The sequence below is a fragment of the Spea bombifrons genome, chromosome 10, assembly GCF_027358695.1.
Source record: "Spea bombifrons isolate aSpeBom1 chromosome 10, aSpeBom1.2.pri, whole genome shotgun sequence".
NCBI lineage: Eukaryota > Metazoa > Chordata > Amphibia > Anura > Pelobatidae > Spea > Spea bombifrons.
Genome location: NC_071096.1, coordinates 15,286,746 through 15,313,583, shown reverse-complemented (window position 1 = coordinate 15,313,583; position 26,838 = coordinate 15,286,746). Strand labels below are relative to the sequence as shown.

General features: G+C 38.7%; 2 long non-coding RNA genes across 2 annotated transcripts; both read right to left on the bottom strand.

The window, feature by feature from the left end:
- Nucleotides 1-20,151: 20,151 nt before the first annotated feature.
- On the bottom strand, nt 20,152-22,517 carry LOC128467063 (uncharacterized). Its single transcript, XR_008345676.1, has 2 exons — nt 20,428-22,517; nt 20,152-20,206 (listed from the first exon to the last, which is right to left on the bottom strand). It is a non-coding gene; the product is annotated as an uncharacterized LOC128467063 (long non-coding RNA).
- Nucleotides 22,518-23,794: 1,277 nt separating this feature from the next.
- LOC128467066 (uncharacterized) lies at nt 23,795-25,624 on the bottom strand. Its single transcript, XR_008345682.1, has 2 exons — nt 25,005-25,624; nt 23,795-24,317 (listed from the first exon to the last, which is right to left on the bottom strand). It is a non-coding gene; the product is annotated as an uncharacterized LOC128467066 (long non-coding RNA).
- Between the last annotated feature and the right edge of the window lie 1,214 nt (nt 25,625-26,838).

Genomic DNA, 26,838 nt, shown 5'->3' with positions numbered 1-26,838 from the left:
CGATGTATAGTGATAGGGATTATGCTGTACTGCCCTCAACTGCAGATCAGGGGAAGACTGTGAGAGTCAGTACAGCCTTCCCTTCTTCTGACTGCACCGTGACATTGGGAGGTCCTCTCCCCGTAATCATCCCCAAAGTCCCTTTGTCCCCTACGTCACTAAACCACAACTCTCTTTTAATTACTCCCTGTAGTTCAGGTATAGATCAAATAAACAACACATGGAAACAGCACGTGCAACTGAATAAGACATAAATATCCTGTATTTACAGGTATACATAAATAATGTATGGAAACATAGCATTGCAGGTATAAATCAACAGAACACACAAACCCAGCATTGCAGGTATAGATCAACTGGAAATCGCATGTAAACTCAGCACTGAAGGTATAGATCAAATAAACAACACATGGAAACAGCACCCCAGGTATTGATCAACTGAATAAGACATACAAATCCTGTATTTGCTGGTAAACATAAATAATGTATAGAAACATAGCATAGCAGATATAGACCAACACATTAACACACAAACCCAGCTTTGCAGGTATTGATCAATTGGAATTCACATAAAAACTCAGCATTAAAGTTATAGATAAAACACCCTAGATTACAGGAATAGATCACAGATTGCACACCCCAAAGCCAGCGTCCACATTGCCCACATAGAACCTGACCAGCACCCAAATTTCACACACATAGGACGTGCCATCTTTGTCCCCAAACAGCCCAGCATGAGTCAGCATTGTTCCCAAACAGCCGAGTGTACGCCATCTTTGTCCCATAAACACGCTACCTGTGCCATCTTTGTCCCATAAACACCCTGCCTGTGCCATTTTTGTCCCATAAACACCCGGCTTACACCATCTTTGCCTTTTTGACAAATCAACTATACACCTATGATTAACACAAACACTTTTACAGTCACTCACTAATTCACTTTCATTCACACAATAATTTATTCTTTCACACAAATTATTTACACATATTCATTGATGCATTCTCACAAATTCATTAATTCTCACTCATTCACACAATTCATCCACATATTAATCCATTCATTTTCTCTCTCTCATTCTGACTCTTTATTTCAATATTCGTGCTACCCTCCTTTCTACCCCTTCTCACTCCCTTCTCCCTATCTACCCCCTATCCCCCCGTCTCACTCCCTTCTCCCTATCTACCCCCTCCTAACTATCTACCCTCTGCCCCCTTTGAAGTTCACTTACCTTTCAGGAGTCCTGTGGTGGGGGTGCAAGGCCTCTGTCTCCCAGCTCTGCCACTGTATGGAACAGTATAGAGTGATGGGAGTTATGATGTACTTTAGAGCATAATTATAATGAAAAAGACATTGGAAATGGTACAGCATAACACCCATCACTCTCACACATTTACCAATCCACACTTACCAATCCACACTTACCAATCCACAGATTCCACACATACCAATCCACACATACCAATCCACACATTCCACACATACCAATCCACACATAAGGGGTACTGTATCTATATCTAAAATATTTTTTAGTTCGGATATCAACACATTTGTTCGTTCTAATGTCTCTGTTTCTTTTATGGCTTTGTCTAGCAATGGTTTTGGATAACCCTTTTGTATATATTCATTTTTAACTTTATTGACTTGTCGTTGGTCCATAGAATTATCTGAGCAAATGTGTTTTATGCGCATTAAATTGTCCCTTAGGAATATGATTCAGCCATGGGCTATAATGTCCACTACTGTAAAGGACATAGATATTTGTGCCTACTGACTGAAAAATGATTTTGTACACATTTTGGATTGTTCAGTATATATTAGAAGATCCAAATACGCAATTTGTTGTTGACTGTATTCTGAAGTTACATTTATTCCCCACTGGTTAGTGTTGAGAGTGCCACCTGTAAGGCAGCAGTCTGAAAGAGCTTTTGGACCTTCTCCAGACACTACAATGTATTCTGCAGGTTCCATGTTTGGCCGCAGAGTTCTCCGTCTCTGATTGTCTTGTTAATATTTACAGTGGCACATTTTCTGTTTTCTTTCAATAAAGATTTTTTCTTGCATTGAGCTTTGTTATTTAACCCAGGAGTAAGGGAGGGCTGAGAGAGTGGCAATCATCAGAAATGTGTACAGGCTTAAACCCTGGGCCCCCATGCCTCTCCAATAAGCACACCCTATGCCCACCCGGCCTTACGATCATCCGAAAAGTACACCTTATGAGAGAAAGGGTGAACCTAGGGTAACCTGGGTGTAGTAATAATTCATCGTAATTAACCATAAATTAATTTATAATCAATTGAAATGAATTATAGTTGGATTGTCTATATTTTTCATTATATTTTGATTCCAATGATAAATATATATATATATATATATATATATATATATATATATACACATACTAGTAAAGTGTATATATGTATGTATATATTTACCATAATACACACTGTAGTGGTATGTAAAATCATTTACATTTGTAGCTTATGCTTATTCTTGTGTTAGCAAAGTCCATTTTCAATAATACTAATATGCAGTGGAATGTCATGAGAACCATCAAGCTTCTCAATGTTATTGTGTTTGAGCATTAAAATTACTGATACCATTTAAATAACCTCATACATTATCAGAATTCCCTATTAAGTTATTGCTCTCCTTACATAACTTTACTGCCCCTCTTGGCTCAGGATGCCTTGGCATGACCGAGGTAGAGCTTAATTCGGCATCCCCTTCTTCCCCATCCAAATAAGGGACCATAAAATAAATCAAAGTTTAACCATTTTAAAATAAAGTCAGCTATGAATAAAATTGTCCGCGTTGCTTTCACCTTGCAGCTCCGCTCCGTGACACTCAACATATTCTTTAACAATGCTGTAAACAGTTAACTTTATTATGCAAATATGTGCAAATTTGCATAAACATACTAACATATAACCAATCCCTACATGAGCTGTAACCAATGTTCCATCTAATTTTTCTTAGTTGGCGTGCGCAGAAAATTTCTCTTGTGCAAAAATTTTCACAGAGCAGAAATTTTGTGCGCACAATATCCACGCCGCATAAAGTTTCCAAAAAATTATAATTTTTTTCCTTTTTTGGGAAAAACTGTTGTGCGCACAATTTTTGGACGTGTGCGCTCTCTAAAAAAGCTATGTGCGCGCGCACAAGCGCACAGCTTAGAGGGAACACTGGCTGTAACTGAGGTCTGCAACCAGACACAATTGTTTACAACCCAGTATGAGCACAGGCAACTCAAGTAATAATTTAAAAAAGCATTTTCAGGCCAGGACATTGGCCATTGTTTTTTTAATTGTTTTCTTGAACCCCCCCTAATCTTAGGAAAAATCATCATCATCAGAAAAAAGCAGTAATTAATCTCTCTCTATAATGTTAAGTAGATAAACTGGAGTAATTTTGTCATTTCACTTTTTCCCTCTTAAAGTTAAATCATATAAAAGTAACAAGAAAACTTTAAGAACCATTTTTAAGAATCTATGGCAACAGCCTTTTATTTATACATGTGTTACAGTGCAGGTGGGCAGCATCTGTAAAGCAGTGCTCTGCATTGTGATCTCACAGTTGTGTAAAATAGAGTTGCTGCCATTGGAACTGTGAGCTCAGTCCTACTGCTGCTGTCCCATTAGCTACAGTTGGGGAGAAAGTGCTCGCTTTCAGTCTGCATTCAACTTCAAGCGCTCTGATGGCTGCCTCTGGTAAGTAGATAGAAACAACGGAATGGGATTATGGTAGGAATTGTCAGTGTGTGGCTGTTTTAGCGGTCTATGGAGACATCTGCAGCTCAATTGGTTGTATAGCTTGGAGAGAGCTGCACTCTTTATACATAACATATTGAGTTGCTATTAACTAAAAGTGAATCTAGATTTTAAAGTCATGAGATAAAATCAAACTTTACTCAATTGCCCAAAGTAAAACTACATTGTGTGTAACATATAGACTTTTTGGTGGAGATCTGTCTTTGTGGCTCATACCCCTCTGTTAAAAATTATTGTAGGGACATGGCCCTCCCTATCACTACCTGTTGGTAGAGCATTAACGTGCATGTCCGAGTATGGGACCTTCAGTTGGGATGCACAGTTTATTTTCAAACTAATGAGCTAATTTCCTCTGTCAGGGACAGTTCTGTTAGGTAACTGCATTAAATTCCCTGTTTCTTGTATATTTGTTACCCAACTAACAAACAAAATTATTTGTAAAGCGTGTCTTCTGGGTATGAAGGATATTCGTGCCTTAAATGGATCTGTTGTTTGAAAGCTGTAAACCTCTAGATTAAACTCTGTTTTAATTTTAGTGTATATTTCTTCCCTTGGGTGCGAGAGGTGCGTCTTAACCGTGATACATTGTTTCCTTTCTTCCTCAACAGGTATACGCTTTGATCCCAGGAGAGATCTGTGCATTTTGGATAATATTATCCATGCCTTGCACACTGAGGTTAAAGTGACAAGGAGGAGACATCACTTAATATATTATGATGATTGCTTCATTGGCTCAGACATTGTGGATGTCGTGTTTTTCCACCTGCTGCACCATAACTATTATAGAAATACCCGATTCTCTCGCACCAGTGTAGTGCAGATATGCCAGGCTCTTCTGGACTGCAGAGTGTTTGACCCTGTCAGCTCGCGCTCTATGTTCGGAAGGAGCAAGAAACAAACTGTCTTCGAAGACAGCGGTTTATATAGATTTCCCATTGCGGCTGGCCCCAATGGTTATTCATCAAAATTTGCCTACTGGAGAGAACGTGTTATCACCTGGATGTCCACAGTGTTGATCGTGAGGCCTGAAGACGTGCTGGATGTGAAATTCTGCACAGGCTTCTGAAACATCGACGTGGTTGATTTTTTCTTCTGTATCCTATCCAAGGAGAATCGTTAATGTTAATAAAATGTAGTCTTTAATCTAATTTTATATTGTACTGGTTATATTTTGTGTAAAACAGTTTGGCTCTTAAATTATTAAGAAACATACTGTATGTTCTATGGCTTTTAATGCTTCTAGCTTTCAATATATATATAGATAGATAGATAGATAGATAGATAGATAGATAGATATCACAAGGGGATTAGCTCTCACTGATGTGGATATGTGAAAGAAAGAGAAACACGATGTTCCCCACCAAGGATATAGGGGTGGCAGACAAGGTATTCTGTTTTGTAAATTAAAAAAGGCACAGGAGCAAGATAAATAGGTTTCAAAAAAACATATTTATTCTAAACTTTTGGTAATAAAAAACAATAAAAACCAACAAAAGGTTAATATAAAATAACAGACAAACGTGTTTTGCCTAGCAAAGGCTTCCTCAGAGTTTATAGAAAGGCTCCTGATACATTGGATCTTTTTATACAGTTTGAAATGTCTGAAATGGCGCCAAATGATGTAATCAATAAGGGGTGTGGCTTAAAAGTCACTAAACAACAACACTTAAAAAAAAAAAATTCTACCCTTTTCCTTCTTCTTTCAATTCTTTCTCTTCCTTTTTTGTTAATTTTTTTCTTCCTTTTCTCTTTTGTTAATTTTAACATAAAATAACAAGCTTATTTGGAATATCTATATTTAACACTTCAGGAGTTGGGGTTTTTAAACAATACATCCAGTACAATTCGGTCTTTGCTAATATCTTAACGATATCTCCTCCTCTCCAGGGTATGGATTTTTTTTATAGCAGTAAATTTCAGTAGCTTTGTGTCTTTATTATGATGTAAGAATTGTTTAGAGACACTATGGGTGACGATTCCATTTCTAATATTGTGACATTGTTCCGATATTGTTAACTTTAAAACATATTGTCGTCATACCTACATACTGTAAGTCGCAATGGCATTCTAGTAGATAAATTACGCTTTTTGAATTACAGGTAATGCATTCTTGTATTTTATATTCTCTATTTGTGATATTTGATTTAATTTGTTTTCTTTTGTTTTTCTTTATAAAAACCTTTGTCATTATTAAAAAAACATCCCTTATGGTGACCTTATTCTCAGTCACACATGCATCACTTTGGAATATCACGTGATATTCCTTTGTCAATCCTAGGGCAGCGTCCAGCCAAGTCTCTGCATAAAGACATGGTTGGATAAGTTTGATGCGGAAGAACTTTACCGGCCACACAAAGCCCTGACGTCAACCCCATCAAACACCTTTAGGATGAACTTGAAGAGAGATTGCGAACAGGGCCTCCACTTCCAACAGAAACAGTCCAAAATCTTCTGGAAAGCCTTCCAAAAAGAGTCGAAGCTGTTATAGCCGCAAAGGAGGGACCAACTTCATATTAATGTTTTAGTACCTAGAATTGTAATGGGTTAACCAAGGGAGCTGTAGTCACTCCCAGAGATCACCCTGATGTATCCTCCTGTTGTCCCAGAAATAAATTCCAGCACGTCAGCATGCACACCTTGGAACCCTGCCCTATGTACCCAATAAGTAGACACAACTACCTTCAAGAGAGTACAGCAAGAATGGACATTTTATTGAACAGAATATAGCATGTTTATACACAGAAACATCAAGACAACAACCAGGTTTTAAACAAAAAAACACAAAGGTTCAATCACATCAATACATAATTGAATTGCATCACACAAGCTTAACAAGACTTCACTAGAACAGTTTAAAAACTAACATAAGGTGCAGGGAAACAATGACTATGGATGTAAGCAGATAGCCTTTGTACATTTCAACCTGCATTTTCACAAGTGACCCCCCACTGGAGGAATCACGGCCCAAATGACCAGGCTGAATGTGGGCAAGTGACCACGAAACTGCAAATCTCAGGGGGGGTGGCTGTGTCTGACCTAGCAATGTAGTTCCGCTACAAGAATGTAGTGTCATCAAAGTTCCTGTTGATGTAATGGTCAGGTGTCCCAATGATTTTGTCCATATAATGTAAATTTCTTCTTGTAAAATCTTGTAAAATCAAGAATATCATCATACAATAAAGTATGTTAGCTTCTCACACAGACTCTCCCCAACGTGATGACGTGACGCACGGACGTCCACGCGTCTTGGTGTGAGTAGGGAGGGGGGAGAGGAGGAGGAGGAGGAGGACGCCGGCTGTAACTTCAACAGCTTCCCCGCGTCTTTGAAGTCTCCGAAGTTTGAAGCTCCCATCCTCCGCCGGCATTGCTGAGCATTACTGAGCCGGAACAGCGAACGAGCGGCTGCATCACAAGCATAAGCTGTAAATTGCAAGCTGTCATACGAGACCGGGTAAGGCTCCTGAAACGTGTAGCCTAACCACTTTACGACACCTGAACTGAAGCGGCCAAACTGCTCGGGGAATATCCACAGAATCTTGTGGAATGTTCGCTCTGCCTGAAGAGCTTCCGGAGGAGAGAACAAACTCTCTTTTTACAGAAGGCTTATCAGACCAGTCTTGATTTGACACGCTGTGGTGAGCTTTAGTTCTTCCTCCTTAAAGCTGTTAATGCCTATGAATCTCAAGTTTTGTGCTCATAAATAAGTTATTTTGGAAACTCAAATATAAACTCAAATACAAATATATTCTACACAAACTTAAGCCTTAAAATAAGGACACGTGAGGACTTTTGACTCGCAGATTTATTTAAGTAGCAGCCTATACACTATATTATATATATATATATTTTTTTTTTTTTTTTTTTTTTTTTTTTGTTTTTTTGTTGAATAATCTATCCTAAAGAAAATGCCTCCCAAAAAGGATAAAGACAAAGAAAAAGAGAAACTAGAAAGGAGCAAACCAATAAATATTTTTTGCTCTCCCAAATTACTTCCATACTCTACTGACCATAGACGTTCATTATCAGGCGAACTGAAGGATACAGCGCCTGTAAGTAATATGGAGCTAACACATTCAGACGCACCTATTCCCCCCCACACTGAGACACAGCAGCAGATTTCACAGGATTTTATTAGAGACTTGATGGAGGGGTTCTATAAAAAAATTAAACAGGATCTGGTGGATAACCTTGCCCAGATCAGAACCGAGGTCTCTCAAGCTGCTGAAGTCCTAGTGAAGCATGACAAAATCATTACAAGCTTACAAGATGATAACAAAACTTTACATAACATAAATGCGGTCTTTTCAAAAAAAGTTAAGGAACTTGAAGTAAAAATTTCAGATATAGAAGACAGGTCTCGAAGAAAAAATATGAGGCTAAGAGGCATTCCGGATGCATTACAAAATCAGGCTCTGGAACACTTTTTGCAAAAATTTTTTTTGACCTTTATTTCATCAGAGGAATTGGGCCTACACCCATTCGAACGATTCCATAGGCTGCGCAAACCTAAAGCCCAAGCCCAAGAAGCCTCCTATCCAGCAGATGTTATTGTAAGGTTTTCAAGCTTCTATCTTAAAAATCGCATCACACAGGAACTCAGAAAAGATAAACCAAGAATGGATCAATTTAAAGAAATTCAAGTTTTTCAAGATCTCTCTCAAGCGACAAGAACTGCTAGGAAATCCTTCCAAGAACTCACACAAATTCTTAGGAAAAAATCAATACGCTACAGATGGGGATTTCCAATAGCATTAAATATTTATTATGAAGATAATGTATACCAACTCAAGGATCCGGCTTCCCTCAGAGAAAAGATGCTCCACTGGGGATTATTAGAAAGCTAAACAGAGAGCATTTAACTTTTCATTTTTTTTTTTTTTTTTTTTTTTTTTTTATTATTTTTTTTTTTTTTTTTTTTTTTGTTTGTTTTGTTTGTTTTATCTACTTAACTCTTAACATTCTCAACTAATTTTTATAATCTTTATACCTCACAATTTAGACCCTGAGTCTTTATATCTGAGTAAGGGACTCACTTATAATCCTTTTTTTTTTTTTTTCTCTTCTTTTCTATATATCTATACATGTCTTGTTTCTCACATAATACACGATTGTGAAAGTTCAAATGATTTTTTACACTTCATTTATTTTTTACACACATTTAACTAAATAGGTAATTATCTAACGTCTCACTATGATATATATATATATTATATTACATTTAAAGATTTTTTTTTTTTTTTTTTTTTTTTTTTTTTTAAAACTTATAAGGGGAGCAACAAATATACACTTATAAACTTCCACACCCACACTCATCTCTTATTTCATATAATTCATGACACTTAATTATTATTATATATATATTTTTATTTTTTTATTACACATTTTTTACATAATTTCAACTAGTTTTTCACTTCACTTAGTTAACACATATTTATATTTATACTTACATAATAATAATTTTTTTTTTTTTTTTTTTACACTTTTAACTGTCTGTTATTCTATGAGTCCTCTCTTCCTTCTAGAATATTGGTATACCTACATTACGCTGAGTTGAGGAGTTATGGGATATTTCGAACTTATTCATCGTTACAAACGTATTAATATGTGATTTTTCTGACTGCCTGTTATTACTTAAACTGAAAAATACAACACTAAGCTTTGATCTGTTTAGATACAGGCCACCAGGCATATTTTGTCACACATATTATTGTTAAATTCTTTTTTTTTTTTTTTTTTTTTTTTTTTTTTTTTTAATATCTATATATATACTCTTTCTTTAGTATAACTTGAGTATACAGTTTGGATCTAACCATCCCACTATGAGCTTCTGTAAGACAGTAGTAGGATCTTACTCTTGTACAATCGTATATGGGTGATCGTCCCCAGCACAGAATATATTGATAGAAATTAGTTAATTTTGGGCAGATTAAAGGGGTCCCAAAAGCTATACTTAGAGACGATTCGGAACATATTATGTTGAAACTTACGAATCTGGTTAGTTCTCGATATGCGTGATTTTTTCATATATATATATATATTTTTTTTTTTTTCTTCTACTATTACTATTGAATACATAGCTCAAGGGGTTGTCCATACTGAATGGCATACTGTGAGATGTGGTATGATATAATCTGAATATTATGTCCTGACTTGACCATGTGTTCATCTAGAATGTTATATTGTGGTGATGCTATGATGCAATTTGAATATCACGCTTTGATTTGTTTACATAGCGTGAACTTAGCACGTCATTAAGAATCTGTATGATATGTATTGAGCTCTTTGAATGGCACACTGTGAGGTGCTTCACGATACAATCTGAATATTAAGTCTTGACCGGACCCTATGTGCATTCAGATTGTTATACTGAGGAGATGCTATGATGTAACTTGAATATTATGCTTTACTTGTTTATATAGTCTGAATTTAGGTAGACCAATTTTTTTTTTTTATTTATTTATTTATTTATTTTTTTTATTTTATTTATTTATTTATTTATTTTTTTCTTTTTAATATTTAATTACCTCCTCTCTCTCCCTTCCTCCCTACATAACTCCTGTGGTGGAAACAGGAACTTTTAGAGTCAGCAACATAATTAGTTCGCTTGAACTCTAGAGAAGATGAATGTATGTGATGATTGTTTTGTAAAATTGAAATATGAAAGAGGGAGGAGAGAAACATCAGGGGCAACATACCACTTTCTATGACCATTAGGGTCTTTACCCTAAACGCCCAGGGACTGAATTCTCCGCAAAAAAGAAGTGCTTTATTTAAATCGTTACAAGATAATAATATTGATCTTGCTTTTATCCAAGAAACTCACTGGATTAAACCACCTACCTCCTTATGGAAATTTAAAAAATACCCCTATATTTATGCGGCCAATTTAATAGGTGTAAAAAAGAAAAGGGGAGTGGCAATAATTTTTTCGAAACAACTTAAAATAGACCTTATATATGAGGAGGCAGACCCCAATGGACGCTTCCTGATATTAATAGTTAAAATTAACGACATTACGTTTACACTAGTTAATGTCTATGCCCCAAACAGGATTTCGGTTCGTTTCTTGGACAATCTTATTACTAAAATAGACTCCCTTCAGATAGGGACCCTCTTACTAGGTGGGGATTTCAATTCTGTTCAGGATCCCAAGTTAGACCGTAGTCATTTTAAGCATCACACTAAAAAACATACAAATACATCTTATGGGATTCAAGATTTTTTATTAAGAAATTCTTTGTTTGATTGCTGGCGTACTATTCACCCATTAGAGAGAGATTACACCTTTTTTTCAAACATGCATCAAACGTACTCGCGAATTGACTTTTTTTTGACAAAAGCAAATTCTCTGAAAATGGTGAAGGACTCCAAGATAGGAAATATTACTTGGTCGGACCATGCGCCAGTTTTCTTAGATATAACTAACAATCCCGACTATAAAATAAGAAATAAATGGAGACTAAACGAATCCTTACTTAGAAACACAACAATTTCAGATGAATTGTTACAGGAGGTTAAACAATTTTGTCAGACAAATGACAATGGGGAAGTATCAGATCCTACTCTTTGGTGCGCTTTTAAGGCATACATGAGAGGCGTTTTGATAAGAATAGGCACTAGAGAGAAGAAACGGAGGGGCTCTACGTTGACAGAACTTCACATAAAATTAGCCGAGTTAGAGAGAATTAATAAAAATAACATGGACCTTCCCTTGCTTCATCAGATAAAATTTATTAGAAAGGAAATTGTAACTAAAGAACAGGAAAAAATTAATTGGATGCTTTTACAATTACGCCAGAAATGGTACTATTCTAGCAATAGGGTAGGAAAAATATTATCTAACAAACTTAAAGCTAAACAAAAAACTGAAACTATAAAAAAAATTATAGTTGGAAATAATCATTTTCTTACCCCTAAAGCTATATCTAACGCTTTTGCTAATTATTATAAAACCTTATATAATCTTCCTGAGGTCTCACAGTCGGACCTGGAAATAAACAAATTTTTACAGAATTTAAAGCTTCCAAAAATTTCGACTTCACAAACACAATTTCTAAACCAACCTTTTTCATTATTAGAAATTAATAAGTCTATAAAAGAAATGAAATTAGGCAAGGCTCCTGGCCCAGACGGATTTTCTTCTCTTTTTTATACATCACTACAGCATATGATTGCCCCGCTATTACTGCGAGTATTTTCCTCTTTTTCTTTAAAGGCACAACTACCGGCAGAACTTCTTCAAGCGGCAATAATCCCAATCCCCAAGGAAGGCAAGGACCCAAGCTCAACACTTAACTATAGACCTATCTCTCTAATCAATTTAGATATCAAGATTTATTCTAAAATTTTAGCTCAGAGACTAAAACAAGTGATACCACATATCATTAATAAGGATCAGACAGGATTTGTGGAAGGCAGAAGTCCTACGGACAATACCCGTAAGATTTTAAACCTTATACATAAGGCTAATTCTCTTCGAATTAAGTCTGCTTTTTTGGCGCTTGACGCCGAAAAAGCTTTTGACCGGGTTAACTGGAGATACTTAGAAGCGGTGCTCATAAAATATGGTATCGTAGGAACATTCAAAAATTACATCATGAACCTCTACACTAATCCAACTGCTAAAGTGGTCGGTCACTTACTGGACTCAGATTGGTTCCCTATAAGGAACGGAACCCGCCAAGGATGCCCACTAGCCCCTTTACTTTATATCCTTAGTATAGAGCCTCTTGCGGAATTAGTGAGACAATCGTCCGATATATTTGGCATACAAATTAACTCAGAGTCTTTTAAAATCTCTCTTTATGCAGATGACGTTATTCTGTCAATGACGAACTTAGATTCTTCTCTTCCTGCACTTTTTAAAATATTAGATAAATATGGTTTAATTTCTAACTACAAAATTAATCTTGGCAAAACGCAACTCATCACGACTTGTTTTACGCAAGACGAAATAACTGAGCTTGGGTCTCTGTGTTCACTCGATTGGAATTCCCAAATTATAGACTATCTCGGAATCTATATTACAAAAGAACTTCCTTTGCTTATTAATTGTAATTACAAAAATCTAATTGATAAAATAAAAGCACAGCTCTCAAGGTGGAAAAATCTAGAAATCTCTTGGCTTGGCCGAACTCATTTAATAAACGGATACTTAATTCCTAAAATTCTCTATTTTTTTAGAACAATCCCTTTGAGAGTTCACACCTCTATCTTGAAATGTATTCAGCAAACCATCGACCATTTTATTTGGCAGCAGAAAAGACCAAGGATAACAAATAACATTTTAACTAAGAAACCAAATAAAGGGGGAATATCCTACCCGAGTATTAACAAACTTCATGATGCTACAATGTTGACCCATTATTTGGCTTGGGATAAAAAATCTAATAATTCCCCAAGATGGTTATATATAGAGGAATCAGACATGGGCCACGAGGAACTATATCTTCTCTTTTGGGCTGACACACTTCGATTGAAAGATATAAAAATCTTGAATCCCATAATATATGACACACTTAAAACATTGCTTAAACTCAAACGAAGTATGGGGATAAAAAGATCTCTTATGCCCTCTACTCCAATCGAGGCTATTCGTTATTTTATTAGAGATATAGATCTGACCAGATGGCAAGGATGCGGTATTTCCTGCATTGGTAACTTGTTAAACCAAGATACCATTGTGCCCTTTCCCCAGATATGCAAATCTTTTTCTCTACCACCATCTGAATTATTCTCTTTTTTGAGGATTAAAAATCTTATTAATCAGGTGGGAATCGATAGGAATCCGGAAGTAGAACATTGGCTAACAACTCACAAAAAAAAGAAACAAATCTCAAGTTCAACTAAACTTTTATTAATTATGCAAAAAGATGAGAAAGATCCACCAATCCTGAAGTGGGAAAGTGAGCTAGGTTTCGAGTTTTCCTTGGATCAATGGCGTCAGGCCTTGGTTCTCATAAGAAAGCACGTTCACTCAATAAATTTAATAGAGATTTATATTAAGATAATTTATAGATGGTACCTGGTTCCAACTAGACTCAATAAAATCAGTAGTACACATTCAAACAGATGTTGGCGGTGTCTCTCCCACATGGGCACATTTGCCCATATCTGGTGGGAGTGCCCGCAACTACTAAACTTGAGATATAACCTCTTGCAACTACTTGGCTCACTTCTCCACTTTCAGGACCAACTAGACCCACAGATGTTTCTTTTCCATTTGGGACTTGAGAAATACCATTTAAATCATAGAATTTTAATTATCCATGTACTTATGGCCGCAAAAATATGCATTGCTAGAAACTGGAGACAGGCAGGCCTATTTGACTGGGGATCAGTTATTAATCAAACTAATCATCAGTACTTAATGGAAAGAGGATACTATATTAAAATCAACAAGCTTTCTAAATTCGATAATATCTGGCTACCCTGGAAACACTTTCGAGACACTGATCCAGAAAATATTTGAAATTCTCTACCTGAGGTTTAATTTCTTTACTTCCCTTGCTTTTTTTTTTTTTTTTTTCCTTTTTTTTTTCCCCTGGGCGGACGTTATACTATACTGCACTATGATCTACTTTATGATTAATAGCTAGCTCCTAGATGCTTCTCATTGTCTCCCATGTATGACTGCCTGTTGGATGAATGTTATGGGTGGTGTTGTGATTGGCAACTACTTGCCACAGTTACAGCTTATATTAGATAATATGCTGTAATTTATTCTCTGCTTTTTTTTTTCTTTTATTCGGTTCGGGTAGCAGTCTACTGTTTTCTGTTTATAAAATTCTTAAATAATCATATATCTTACGGTAGAACGGAACATAATAATGAATGGATGCATTGTTCGTTTTGAATAAGTGTTTAATTGCTTATAATTCCATTCAAGAATGTATTTCTTTTTCCTTTTTTCTTTTTTTTTTGACATTGTAATACCCTACCGATGTATTCTAAATCTGAGAACATAAAGTATAAAATATTTAAATAAAATAAAAAAAAAAAAAAAAAAAAAAAAAAAAGTATGTTAGCGTATCTCACAGCTCTCAACAATTTTTAAATATATCTGTATTTAGCCAAAGATCTCCATAAAACAAAACTGCGTTGGAAGAAGTGGGATGACCATGTCCATATTAGACAAAGTATGATTTGTAGAGGAATTGGTTGATTTCAATTGATTTTTTTACACTGTCCTAAAATTGTACATTGTGGGTATCTATTCTTTGCCAGCAGGCTTTTAAGTGTTAGAAGGGTGTGTATTCCGCTGATGGGCATGTTTGTAGAACATTCCTGCTGTGTTCAGTGTACTAATTCATGCAAGTCAACTAAAATGTTTAAACTCATGACTAATTGATTTTTTTTATACTATGTGGCTGTTACAACAAAATAAAAATGTCCATTGGCTCCTATGGAAGACTAGACTATTACAAGTCTTTTAGGAGTGTGTTTCAAGATCTCCACCTGCCATGTTCAGCTTCCAATAGGTATCAAAACCTCCTTGCGATGGACTTTCAAAGTGAAAGTCTCCCATTCACTTTGACTTCTCGTCTCCAGCGGCACATATAGAACTGGGTGATGATTTCTATAGATGCAAGCCTAGCCAGCTCGGGATGGACACTTTTAAGGACTAACCTGGCCCTAGTGATTCTGATCACTCCCAATTGACCCAGAAGACTCTGATACTGTTATAGGCTTATGTTAAAAATGTACCTTTTAATTTCTTCATGATTAATGTAATGGCTTATGATAAGATTAATGCAATATATAATTATCTATTAACATTTAGTGTACTCACACTTTCATTTATAATATTGTAAGTATACTAGTAGATATCAGGCAGTCATAACGTATGATGATCAACTGTCTACGTTTGAGCTTTGTGCTTTGTTTTTATAAAACTTACATATTACGTGTCACGATCTTATTGGTGGGTTTCGGGGTAAACAACTTTGAGTGGCCAAGTAGTCAAGATCATCCCACGGGGCAAAAGTACTGTATTTGCTCGATTATAAGACGAGTTTTTTTCCAGAGCAAATGCTCTGAAAAATACCCCTCGTCTTATAATCGGGGTTGTCTTATAATCAGACCTCAACTAGGTCTGTCTATGACACTAAGATCCAGATCCCCCGCAGAGATGCGGGCAGCGTATAGAGCTGACAGCCAGGGAAGGTCTGCCGATGGACGCAGAAAACCCCCGCTGCTAACCACACCTCCTCCCGGCTGCAGCGGGAGTTGTCTACGCGAATCGCGTAGAGCTCTACACGCTGCCCGGACTACGCACCGGGGACTCAGAAGCTTCGGTAAGTTTGGAGGAGGGAGTGTTAAATGGGGGGCATAAGGCATTTCTGGAGGCAGAGTGCTCTGTGAAATGCCTTTTAACCCCCTTAATGCCACTTTGCCTCCAGAAATGCGTTTTAACCCTCTATACGCCACTCTGCCTCCTGAAATGCCTTATACCTCCCTATATGCCACTCTGCTCCATAATATGCCTTTTAACCCCCTAAATGCCAGAGTGGCACATAGGGGGTCAAAAGGCATATCATGGGGCACAGTGGCATTTAGAGGGTATGTTGCAAATTATTATCTTTATTATCAAGCATTATACTTATGAACTCTGCTTTATAGATACAATTTTGGATTCAAGTTAATTATTGTTTGCATTATATATACTCAACAAACAGAGTTTGGTTTAGAGGACTGCACTGGGAGGCGGGCACGGGCGGACTTGCTGGGGCTGCGGGCGGGAGCGGGCGGTCAGGCACTGTACCTGCGGGTCCCGGTAATCCCACGCAGTCCCGCAAGGCTGCCTTCTTGCTGCTCCCTTACAGTGTCTCCTAGCTTGCTCCGCCCAGGAACAAAACTGAGTCACGTGATGTGACGTCACTTCCTGCTCCTGGGCGGAGCAAGAGAAGAGACGCCGTGAGGGAACAACTCGAGGGCAGCCGCGCGGGACTCCGCGGGAAATCAGGTAAGGAGGCGGGCATGATTGGCCACAAATGTGGCGGGAGCGGGCGGGATTGGCCACAAAAGTGGCGGGAGCGGAACACCCACATTGCGGGAGCAGGATTAAAAACCACGGGAGCGGGCAGGAGCGGGATTAAAAAAGTAGTCCCGCGCAGGGCTCTACTGGATAGTTCCCCTGACAGTGACATCAGTGGGAAATAATTTTTACATGTTACTATTTAATTTTAACTAATCACATGGACTTGCGTGGTTGAATGCAGTGCCTGTATTCAACCTGCAGGGCTTAGAGTTCTTAGGAGGGTCTGGAGAGACAACAATCACAGTAGGTGATTGTAACGGGTTCACCAAGAGAGCTGTAGGAACTCCCAGAGATCACCCACATGTATCCTCCTGTTGTCCCCAGAATCACTTCCAGCACCAGTTAGCATGCGCACCTTGGAACCCTGCTATGTGTACCCAATAAGTAGACACAACTACCTTGAACTGAGTACAGCAGGAATGAACAGTTTATTGTAGTAAAACAGACTCATATAGCCACAGAACTTCATTAACATAAATTAACAGATACATGTATTCAACCCAACCTTTAATCCCAAATCAGCAATCCTATTGATGGGATTAATTAAACAATGGAGTTCCTGCCTGTTTGGTAGCCAGGCTGGAGCCATCTCTGACTACCTTGGGGCCCTGTATGACAGGTCGTTCTGTCACAGTGATCCTAAACTTATTTAAACTAGGCGTCCATTGCTGTGTTATACATGGCAGACATCCGGGAAGGCACTTCACTGAAATTACCCACATATTTATAAAATTAAGCATGTATGTATTGATATCATTTTTGTGCAACCCCTCGTTCCTGTCTCCTCACACCGATTCAAAATTATTTAGAAGGCGCCCTTCCAACCTGGACTGAACTATTTTGGACCAGCATGGGGAGACAGAAACGTACTGGTATCACGTTACATCATGTGAGCCCGCGGTGAAACCGAGGCTGCCCGCACAGTGCACGAGCAGCTGGACAGCAAGCTACAGAGCTGTAAGAGGTAGGCAGGGGTATGTATGAATTTATGTATGAATTTGAGCATGTATGTGTACGTGGGGTGAGATGGTGTGTGTGTTAGCGAGTATAAATAAGTGTGTGTCATTTGTGTAAGTGTGCTTACGTATGCTGTATGTTGGAAGGGGAGGGCAAGGGGCAAAGAAGGCACAGACCAGCTGGTCCTGTGGTTTCTAGTTACGCCTCTGGCTTTTATGCTCAGTAAGGGAGTTGATGTAGGATTTTGTTGAGCTGTCTGTATTTATATCTATATACACCAAACAACCATAACGTTATAACCACTGGCAGGTGAAGTGAATAACGGATCATTTTATTACCATGGCACTTGTCAGTGGGTGGGATATATATTAGGGATCAAGTGAACATTTCATCCATGTTGATGTGTTAGAAGCAGGAAAAAATGGGCAAGCGTGTCTCCAAAAAGAAAGGAAAAGTGGTGAACCGGCAACAGGGTCATAGGCAGTCAAGGCTCACTGATGTACGTAGGGGCAAAGCTGTACTGTAGCTCAGATTGCTGAAAAAGTTAATGCTGGCTCTGATAGAAAGCTGTCAGAACACACAGTGCATAGTCAGAGACCAGTCAAGGTGCCCATGCTCACCCCTGTCCACTGCCAAAAGCGCCTACAATGAGGACGTGAATATAAGAACTAGACGACGGAGCAATGGAAGATGACCTGGTCTGATGACATTTTCTTTCACATCACGTGGATGGCGGAGTGTGTGTGTCGCTTACCTGGAGAACACGTTGCACCAAGATGCACCATGGGAAAAAAGCAAGGCGGTGCAGGCAATGTGATGCTATGGGCAAAGTTCTTGTTAAGGCTCATTGGCCAGAGTGAAAAAAGTAAGGAAAAACTGCCATACCTTGTTGGACCCATTAATCACAGACATAAGCATCTCGTTTTTTAACTACTTCTACCCAACAGTGATTAATATGTACCCTCCTACACACAGTCCCTCACACTTTAACTCATCAAAGAACAACAAAACGGCGGTTAAAGGCGGCTACAAGTGGCAAAGAATTAAGGTATCCAAACGAATTTGTCACTTTTGATTCGTTGATTCGTACAAAGGCATGAAAAATGCAAATTTCTAAATTTGTGTTCAAGTAGCACGTATCACTTAAACTACTGTTATGTACGGATTATAATTTAGAGCGGCTTTTACTGCAGACTGCGTGTTTGCACTACATCTCCCACCTGTCCTGTAGATTTTTTTCTATGCAGCAGGTCTATACTGACCTCCTGCTCCCTGTCAGCATGGTCTCTGCATCTGCCATAAGATCAGTGGAGATAAGAAAATGACTGGAGAAGGTGAAAAGGTGGGGGCACACACAGAACTGGTGGGAAGAGAGAGGAAGAGAGATGTGTTTTTGGCCCCAAAATCTGTTTCTGATTTTACAAAAAGCCCCCTGAATTTCATCCGAAACAAAAGGGCAAGAAAAAAAATTGTTACTTGGACGAATTAGTAAAACACAATTTTCGATGTGGTGCACAAGTCTATTGTTGAGTTACATATCGGAGGGTATCTCTGGAAGATTGACTTTATACTCTTAGCAACAAAGACTGCATTGGATCAGCAGTGGAAGCAGACTCTTGTAGCAAACTACAAATGATCAGAGAAATTTTATTATACATTAAGCAAATTGAATATTTAACAGATTCTATATATAATAAAGTTGAAGTGTTCGATAGAACTTGGGCTCCCTGCTCACAGCTGAAGGTCAAATAAATTAGAAGAATCCTCATGGAAATGCCCTGTCTAGGAAGAAAAATACAAAGTTGATTATCAAAAGAATTTTGTAGGAGGGGATAAGATGGGTGCAAATGGTAGAGCAACCTAATATACTGATATATTACTATAAGACTTAAAATGTAAGTTATAATTAAGGTCTTCCTGGACAGCAAAAGTCCGCAATATTGTCTCTTGAAAGGGATCAGATAGAGGAAGTATAAGAACATTCCCAGCATGCCTACCATCAACTTTGCTGCTGCAAAATAAATAAAGTAACTTGTGAAAGAGATCATAACAGTACAATATGCTTACCTCACAACGCTCTAATATTTAGAGCATGGGACACATCTCTCCCAGAACACTGCTGCCACATGTGTCGAGTACAAGATACACTGGCTTTTGCCATCATCTCAGAAACAATATCCATTCATGTCTCCTTTATCTGTTCAATTCCACAAAGAACCTTCTTTTCAAATACTGCTAAACAAAGCATCCTAAACATGCCGATTGAGGAGATGGTACAAACTTTTTTCTTCACTTTCTTTGCTGCTCCTCTCGATCTTTGTGGATCCTGAAACTATTCAAGTTTGCTTACCTTACACCTGCTGAAAACCTTGTTGCCCAAGATTCACTTTTCCACAAGACAAGGCTGCGACATCTGTCGAGTAAAGCAATTGACACACAGGCCTTTCCTTCCACAAACACAACTTCCAAATGTCTTCCGACATAAGATGGTACAAACCTTTTTCTTCACTTTCTTTACTGCTCCTCTCGATCTTTGTGGATCCTGAAACTATTCAAGAGAGCTCATTTTGCTTACCTTACACCTGCTGAAAACCCTGTTGCCCAAGATTCACTTTTCCACAAGACAAGGCTGCGACATCTGTTGAGTAAAGCAAAAGACACACAGGCCTTTCCTTCCACATACACAACTTCTAAATGTCTTCCTACGTTAATCCTAAATCACATGGGCTTTATTGTAGAACATACATAATCAAAAAGTCTTACGACTGAGAAGCTTTGTGTCTTGAAGCCGTCTTCTATGTACCTGATGGGTTAAAATGTTCACAAGAGATACTACCATATCCAAATACATTGTTGCAACAGTCATGAAAGCACTAAGAAAAAAAACACACCTCTCCAAGACTGACTCGGGTCATAAAGGTCTGCCACGTGTGAAACACAAAGCAGAGAGACAACTTTCCCTTCACCCTATACATTTCAAATTAGCAGTGTTTTCTGTCCACACCCTTGGTGTCTCAATGATTGACGAGTCTCAAGGTTCAAAGGTAACACCTATAATCAAGGTCTTCCTAGGCAGCAAAGGTCCGATATTTTGTGTCTTGAAGGGATCTGATAGAGAAGACATAAGATGGTACAAACCTTTTTCTTCACTTTCTTTGCTGCTCCTCTCAATCTGTGTGGATCCTGAAACTATTCAAGCAAGATCATTTTGCTTACCTTACACCTGCTGAAATCCCTGTTGCCCAAGATTCACTTTTCCACAAGACAAGGCTGCGACATCTGTCGAGTAAAGCAATAGACACACAGGCCTTTCCTTCCGCAAACACAACTTCCAAATGTCTTCCTACATAAGATGGTACACACTTTCTTCTTCACTTTCTTTGCTGCTCCTCTAAATCTTTGTGGATCCTGAAACTATTGAAGCGAGATCATTTTGCTTACCTTACACCTGCTGAAAACCCTGTTGCGCAAGAATCACTTTTCCACAAGACAAGGCTGCAACATCTGTCGAGTAAAGCAACAGACACACAGGCCTTTCTTTCCTTCCGCAAACACAACTTCCAAATGTCTTCCTACATAAGATGGTACAAACTTTTTTCTTCACTTTCTTTGCTGCTCCTATCAATCTGTGTGGATCCTGAAACTATTCAAGCAAGATCATTTTGCTTACCTTACACCTGCTGAAATCCCTGTTGCTAAGATTCAGTTTTCCACAAGACAAGGCTGCAACATCTGTCGAGTAAAGCAACAGACACACAGGCCTTTCTTTCCTTCCGCAAACACAAATTCCAAATGTCTTCCTACATAAGATGGTACACACTTTCTTCTTCACTTTCTTTGCCGCTCCTCTCAATCTTTGTGGTTCCTGAAACCAATCAAGCGAGATCATTTTGCTTACCTTACACCTTCTGAAAACCCTGTTGCCCAAGATTCACTTTTCCACAAGACAAGGCTGCGACATCTGTCGAGTAAAGCAATAGACACACAGGCCTTTCCTTCCGCAAACACAACTTCCAAATGTCTTCCTATATAAGATGGAACAAACTGTTTTCTTCACTTTCTTTGCTGCTCCTCTCAATCTGTGTGGATCCTGAAACTATTCAAGCAAGATCATTTTGCTTACCTTACGCCTGCTGACAACCCTGTTGCCCAAGATTCATTTTCCACAAGACAAGGCTGAGACATGTCGAGTAAAGCAATAGACACACAGGCATTTCCTTCCACATACACAACTTCTAAATGTATTCCTACGTTAATCCTAAATCACATGGGTTTTATTGTAGAACATACATAATCAAAAAGTCTTACGACTGAGAAGCTTTGTGTCTTGAAGCCGTCTTCTATGTACCTGATGGGTTAAAATGTTCACAAGAGATACCCCCATATCCAAATACATTGTTGCAACAGTCATGAAAGGAATAAGAAAAGAAACACACCTCTCCAAGACTGACTCGGGTCATAATGGTCTGCCACCTGTGAAACACAAAGCAGAGAGACAACATTCCCTTCACCCTATACATTTCAAATAAGCAGTGTTTTCTGTCCAAACCCTTTGCGTCTCAATGATTGACGAGTCTCAAGGTTCAAAGGTAACAACTATAATCAAGGTCTTCCTAGGCAGCAAAGGTCCGATATTTTGTGTCTTGAAGGGATCTGATAGAGAAGGCATAAGATGGTACAAACGTTTTTCTTCACTTTCTTTGCTGCTCCTCTCAATATGTGTGGATCCTGAAACTATTCAAGCGAGATGATTTTGCTTACCTTACACCTGCTGAAATCCCTGTTGCCCAAGATTCACTTTTCCACAAGACAAGGCTGCGACATCTGTCGAGTAAAGCAATAGACACACAGGCCTTTCTTTCCTTAGGCAAACACAACTTCCAAATGTCTTCCTACATAAGATGGTACACACTTTCTTCTGCACTTTCTGTGCTGCTCCTCTCAATCTGTGTGGATCCTGAAACTATTCAAGCGAGATCATTTTGCTTACCTTACACCTGCTGACAACCCTGTTGCCCAAGATTCACTTTTCCACAAGACAAGGCTGAGATATCTGTCGAGTAAAGCAATAGACACACGGGCCTTTCCTTCCACATACACAACTTCTAAATGTCTTCCTACGTTAATCCGAAATCACATGGGCTTTATTGTAGAACATACATAATCAAAAAGTCTTACGACTGAGAAGCTTTGTGTCTTGAAGCCGTCTTCTATGTACCTGATGGGTTAAAATGTTCACAAGAGATACCCCCATATCCAAATACATTGTTGCAACAGTCATGAAAGGAATAAGAAAAAAAACACACCTCTCCAAGACTGACTGGTCTGCCACCTGTGAAACACAAAGCAGAGAGACAACTTTCCCTTCACCCTACACATTTCAAACTAGCAGTGTTTTCTGAACAAACCCTTTGCGTCTCAATGATTGACAAGTCTCAAGGTTCAAAGGTAACAACTATAATCAAGGTCTTCCTAGGCAGCAAAGGTCCGATATTTTGTGTCTTGAAGGGATCTAATAGAGAAGGCATAAAATGGTACAAACTTTTTTCTTCACTTTCTTTGCTGCTCCTAACAATCTGTGTGGATCCAGAAACTATTCAAGCGAGATCATTTTGCTTACCTTACACCTGCTGAAATCCCTGTTGCTAAGATTCAGTTTTCCACAAGACAAGGCTGCGACATCTGTCAAGACAAGGCTGCGACATCTGTCGAGTAAAGCAATAGACACACAGGCCTTTCCTTCCGCGAACACAACTTCCAAATGTCTTCCTATATAAGATGGTACAAACTTTTTTCTTCACTTTCTTTGCTGCTCCTCTCAATCTGTGTGGATCCTGAAACTATTGAAGCGAGATCATTTTGCTTACCTTACACCTGCTGAAAACCCTGTTGCCCAAGAATCACTTTTCCACAAGACAAGGCTGCAACATCTGTCGAGTAAAGCAACAGACACACAGGCCTTTCTTTCCTTCCGCAAACACAACTTCCAAATGTCTTCCTACATAAGATGGCACAAACTTTTTTCTTCACTTTCTTTGCTGCTCCTCTCAATCTGTGTGGATCCTGAAACTATTCAAGCAAGATCATTTTGCTTACCTTACACCTGCTGAAATCCCTGTTGCCCAAGATTCACTTTTCCACAAGACAAGGCTGCAACATCTGTCGAGTAAAGCAATAGACACACAGGCCTTTCCTCCTGCAAACACAACTTCCAAATGTCTTACTACATAAGATGGCACAAACTTTTTTCTTCACTTTCTTTGCTGCTCCTCTCAATCTGTGTGGATCCTGAAACTATTGAAGCGAGATCATTTTGCTTACCTTACACCTGCTGAAAACCCTGTTGCCCAAGGTTCACTTTTCCACAAGACAAGGCTGCGACATCTGTCGAGTAAAGCAATAGACACACAGGCCTTTCCTTCCGCGAACACAACTTCCAAATGTCTTCCTACATAAGATGGTACAAACTTTTTTCTTCACTTTCTTTGCTGCTCCTCTCAATCTGTGTGGATCCTGAAACCATTCAAGAGAGCTCATTTTGCTTACCTTACACCTGCTAAAATCCCTGTTGCCCAAGATTCACTTTTCCACAAGAAAAGGCGGCGACATCTGTCGAGTAAAGCAATAGACACATAGGCCTTTCTTTCCTTCCGCAAACACAACTTCCAAATGTCTTCCAACATAAGATGGTAGAAACTTTTTTCTTCACTTTCTTTGCTGCTCCTCTCAATCTTTGTGGATCCAGAAACCATTTAAGAGAGCTCATTTTTCTTACTTTACACCTGCTGAAAACCCTGTTGCCCAACATTCACTTTTCCACAAGACAAGGCTGCGACATCTGTTGAGTAAAGCAATAGACACACAGGACTTTCTTTCCTTCCGCAAACACAACTTCCAAATGTCTTCCTACATAAGATGGTACAAACTTTTTTCTTCACTTTCTTTGCTGCTCCTCTCAATCTGTGTGGATCCAGAAACTACTCAAGAGAGATCATTTTGCTTAACTTACACCTGCTGAAATACCTGTTGCCCTAGAATCACTTTTCCACAAGAAAAGGCTGCGACATCTGTCGAGTAAAGCAATAGACACACAGGCCTTTCTTTCCTTCCGCAAACACAACTTCCAAATGCTTTCCTACATAAGATGGTACAAACTTTTTTCTTCACTTTTTTTGCTGCTCCTCTCAATCTGTGTGGATCCTCAAAGTATTCAAGCGACATCATTTTGCTTACCTTACACCTGCTGACAACCCTGTTCCCCAAGATTCACTTTTCCACAAGACAAGGCTGCGACATCTGTCGAGTAAAGCAATAGACACACAGGCCTTTCCTTACGCAAACACAACTTCCAAATGTCTTCCTACATAAGATGGTACAAACTTTTTTCTTCACTTTCTTTGCTGCTCCTCTCAATCTTTGTGGATCCTGAAACCATTCAAGCGAGATCATTTTGCTTACCTTACACCTGCTGAAAACTCTGTTGCCCAAGAATCACTTTTACACAAGACAAGGCTGCGACATCTGTCGAGTAAAGCAATAGACACATAGGCCTTTCCTTCCGCAAACACAACTTCCAAATGTCTTCCTACATAAGATGGTATAAACTTTTTTCTTCACTTTCTTTGCTGCTCCTCTCAATCTTTGTGGATCCTGAAACCATTCAAGCGAGATCATTTTGCTTACCTTACACCTGCTGAAAACTCTGTTGCCCAAGAATCACTTTTACACAAGACAAGGCTGCGACATCGGTCGAGTAAAGCAATAGACACATAGGCCTTTCCTTCCGCAAACACAACTTCCAAATGTCTTCCTACATAAGATGGTACAAACTTTTTTCTTCACTTTCTTTGCTGCTCCTCTCAAAAAACACACCTCTCAAAGACTGACTCGGTCATAATGGTCTGCCACCTGTGAATCACAAAGCAGAGACAACTTTCCCCTCACCATATACATTTTAAATTAGCAGTGTTTTCTGTCCAAACCCTTGGCGTCTCAATGATTCACGGGTCTCAAGGTTCAAAGGTAACACCTATTATCGAGGTCTTCCTAGGCAGCAAAGGTCCGATATTTTGTCTCTTGAAGGGATCTGATAGAGAAGGCATAAGAACATTCCCCGCACAAACAAGAGACACAACTGACAATTCATGGACCTTTTGAAATGTTAGGTACACATGTTAGGGTGCACATCATTTTGTGATGAAATGAGAGAAGGCATTTTCAAAAGGAATTACAGCAAAAACCAGACTGTGTAGCGTGTGATGCCTACCATCAACTTTGTTGCTCCAAATTAAATAAAGTGACTTGTGAAAGAGATCATAACAGTACAATCTGCTTACCTCACAACGCTCTAATATTTAGGGCATGGGACACATCTCTCCCAGAACACTGCTGCCACATGTGTTGAGTACAAGATACACTGACTTTTGCCATCATCTCAGAAACAATATCCATTCATGTCTCCTCTATCTGTTCAATTCCCCAAAGAACCTTCTTTTCAAATACCGCTAAACAAAGCTTCCTAAACATGTCGATTGAGGAGATGGTACAAACTTTTTTCTTCACTTTCTTTGCTGCTCCTCTCGATCTTTGTGGATCCTGAAACTATTCAAGAGAGCTCATTTTGCTTACCTTACACCTGCTGAAAACCCTGTTGCCCAAGATTCACTTTTCCACAAGACAAGGCTGCTACATCTGTCGAGTAAAGCAATAGAGACACAGGCCTTTCCTTCCGCGAACACAACTTCCAAATGTCTTCCTACATAAGATGGTACAAACTTTTTTCTTCACTTTCTTTGCTGCTCCTCTCAATCTTTGTGGATCCTGAAACCATTCAAGCGAGATCATTTTGCTTACCTTACACCTGCTGAAAACCCTGTTGCCCAAGATTCACTTTTCCACAAGACAAGGCTGCGACATCTGTCGAGTAAAGCAATAGACACACAGACCTTTCTTTCCTTCCGCAAACACAACTTCCAAATGTCTTCCTACATAAGATGGTACAAACTTTTTTCTTCACTTTCGTTGGTGCTCCTCTCAATATGGGTGGATCCTGAAACCATTCCAGCGAGATCATT